The sequence below is a fragment of the Marmota marmota genome, unplaced genomic scaffold (genome assembly GCF_001458135.2).
Source record: "Marmota marmota marmota unplaced genomic scaffold, marMar, whole genome shotgun sequence".
NCBI lineage: Eukaryota > Metazoa > Chordata > Mammalia > Rodentia > Sciuridae > Marmota > Marmota marmota.
The window spans coordinates 1-2,919 of record NW_026000234.1 but is presented as its reverse complement, the minus strand read 5'-3'; the positions used below and the strand labels follow the sequence as shown (position 1 = coordinate 2,919).

Below are 2,919 nucleotides of genomic sequence, written 5' to 3'. Positions count from 1 at the left end.
GGCGGGGAGCGTCCCTAACTCAACCCCGCCTATTGGAGACAGATTGCTGAATCCCACCCCCAAGGCGCAATACTATTGGAGGAAGAAGGGAAGCTCCTCAAGTCTCATTGGAGAACACAAAGTAGCCCGCCCCGTGCTGCCTAAGCCACAGGCCTAAGAAATCGGCTCCCGCCTCCGCCGGTCATTGCATTGGAAGGCTACCTTTGGCTCTCACACCGCCCCAGGAAGGTAAGTAACCGATATGGGGTAAAATGTCTGTTGTAAGTGAAACAGGCTCCTCCTACCACACTTGCCGGCCAGGCCCCGCCCCAAGAGTCGGATTGGATATCTTGACGCCGGTAGGAACCTCCATTGGACACCTCGCCTGTCCAGGAAGCTGATTCCGCCCTGCGCGAGAAGACTGAACCTGAGCAGTCCTTTTGTGGAATGTTTACACTAGAGAGTGAAGCTCAGAGTTCGAAGGCCTGGGACAGGAGGTGACAACGAGGCTCAGCACCCGAGACCCGAGGCCCTGGGATCTAAAGGGGAAAGGCGGTAATATTACTGCTCTGAAGGACTCCCTTACCAAAACAATGAAAGAACCTCATCCTTCCCACCCAGTTATCTTCACAATTATACATGCTGTCTCCTTGTAAGCACAAATATCTAGAGCGGCCGGCAGCTCCTTTCAGTAAGTGGAGTATTGAACTAAGGCTTGGAGCCCAAGCCGAGAAATAACCTGGGGGGGGGGGGTTGCCACCCCTACGATAGGGTGGCTGCACCTTAACTCTCTGAACATTCCCTGAACCTGAATATGTAGTCCTAAGAGGGCGGAGATAACCAAAGGGCGGCCCCTAAAAGCCACCGCCCTGACAAGCCTCCGGGAGGCGGGGCCTAATGTTTTCCGCGATCTCTAGGGCAGATCTGGAGGCATCCTCAGACTGGAGGAACTCAGATACGGAGGAAGAGACAAAACAGGCCATGGCATAAATGAACCTTGAATATATTCACACTGAGAAAGGATAAAAATTTCAGGGTTGGGGTCAAGAGATAAGAAAAGCTGTTCACTGCCAGCGTACGTAGTTTCAGTTACCCTGGATGCTTGAAGCAAAAGGATCGCTTGAACCCAGGGCTTTGGTCTAGCTTGGGCAACAAATCGAAACCCTATCTATAAAAAGGGAGCTGTTTATCTCATCCTTGCCAAGGTGTGCTAATGGAAGTCCCTAGGTTCCCTGTGTAGATAATAATGCCTCCAACACATAGATTGACAAAGTGCTTGAGATACCTAGTTGCTTTTATTTATTAACCAAACAGGGCTTGGGCCAGACGCTGACTGGCCTTGCTTTGGGGGACGCTCTGGCGGCGTCAGGAGAAGGGGCGGGACTAGTCTTCCCGCTCTCTCCAGCAAAAAAGATACATTCCCCATCGACTTGAATTCCTCAAAAGGCCCCAGTGAACTCAATTCTTAGATCCAATACTGTCATCCTTCCGCAATTCCGCGGAGACGGCCCAAAACGAGGGCTGGCAACAGGTGGGTCTGATTTCCAAGGAGGGCTTCCAGCCGCGAGTCCACAGCAGTGAGCTGTGAACTCCACGAGTGGCCGACAGGTGGGAGCAGCCTTTCGCCAGTAACCTCGGGACAAGGCACTAAAAAGTAAGGACTAAAGAAAGTGACCCCAGGTGGCCCTCGGGGCCTCATAAACTCTCGGAAGTTATTAAGACGCGATATTCAGCACTCACCAACGGCTACCTTTTAACTCCGGCCGCCTTCCTTCCCTAGACTGGGTACCACATGGCAGTCGCACCTGGACATCAAAAAACCACTCTGAACCCGCGCCAGAATTAGGCCGCCCTCATATCCCCTGACCACAGGGGACGGGCTGCCCTGGATCTTGCCTAAGGTTTCAAACCAAGGTGGTCAGAGCTTTAGATAAAGCCAACTACTGACGCGGCTGTCTTGCCCAGAGTAGAAAAGACAAAGCTATCATGGGCAGCCTTCTCGAGCTTTTAAGCTCAGGAAAGTTAAGGAGCGTGGAAACAGCCAGGCCACCACATAAATTTAGTACTTCTCCCTGGCCCGAGAGGGGAGAGCCCACGCCCTGATCTCAGCGCCTCAAGAACCCCAGAGCTACGCGCCCCAAATCCACTCCACCCATAATCCCCGAGCTTCAGTCACCCCGAAGTCTACCAGATCTCCAGCCTCAGAGGAATCTTTGTGTGCCTCCACGTATCTCCCCGCCCCCCTCGCCAAGGGCGCCGAGTCTAGGACTTCCGGGCGGGAGGGCAGTTCGAAGGAGCTAGGCGGGCCTCACACATGTGCAGAGCGCGCTCCCGAGCGAAGGGAGAAGGGCGGAGAACACGGCTGGACTTCCCCCTCTAAGCTCCGTCTGCGGGAGAGGCGGGCTTATCCATTCCTCCAACCAGACGCAGGGGCGGGACCTTGCGCTGCACGTAAGCCAGGAGAATCCTCCTCCGCCCTTCACGGGGGTGGGGGGGGAGAATCCTAGCAACTTAAACTCCAGCCCAGCCTCCGGATAGGCGGAGCTCAGGAGAATGCCATCCAATCCATATCCGAGATGGGAAAAAGGGACTCTCTCCCAACCAGTGGAAGACAAGAGGAGGCGGGGGTTCTTTTGGAGCCTGAGGTGGGTGGAAGAGAGGAAACAGCCCCGCCCCACGGGTCCTCTCCAGGCCGGTTGCACAAGGCACCGGCGGAGCAGATAGTAAACAGTCTGGGCCGAGAAGTGGAGGCAGGGGTAGCCCCGCAGCACTCCAAGGAGCGGTCTTTCGCTCCTAGTCCCATCGCTGCGCCGCCAGACGCCGGTGCTCCGCCTCTCCAACCGCGGCCGCCATCCCGGCTGACAGGCGCGCCCCCTGCGCCCCTCCCCGCCCGCTGATGCATTTCCTTTTCCCGATTCTGAACGTGGAGACTGTTTTCCC

General features: G+C 55.7%; 2 long non-coding RNA genes across 2 annotated transcripts; one reads left to right on the top strand and one right to left on the bottom strand.

The window, feature by feature from the left end:
* Positions 1–7: 7 nt before the first annotated feature.
* LOC125613518 lies at positions 8–1,041 on the top strand. The gene is made up of 2 exons (XR_007344045.1): positions 8–228; positions 343–1,041. It is a non-coding gene; the product is annotated as an uncharacterized LOC125613518 (long non-coding RNA).
* Positions 1,042–1,255: 214 nt separating this feature from the next.
* On the bottom strand, positions 1,256–2,829 carry LOC125613519. Its single transcript, XR_007344046.1, has 2 exons — positions 1,720–2,829; positions 1,256–1,612 (listed from the first exon to the last, which is right to left on the bottom strand). It is a non-coding gene; the product is annotated as an uncharacterized LOC125613519 (long non-coding RNA).
* Positions 2,830–2,919: the final 90 nt, after the last annotated feature.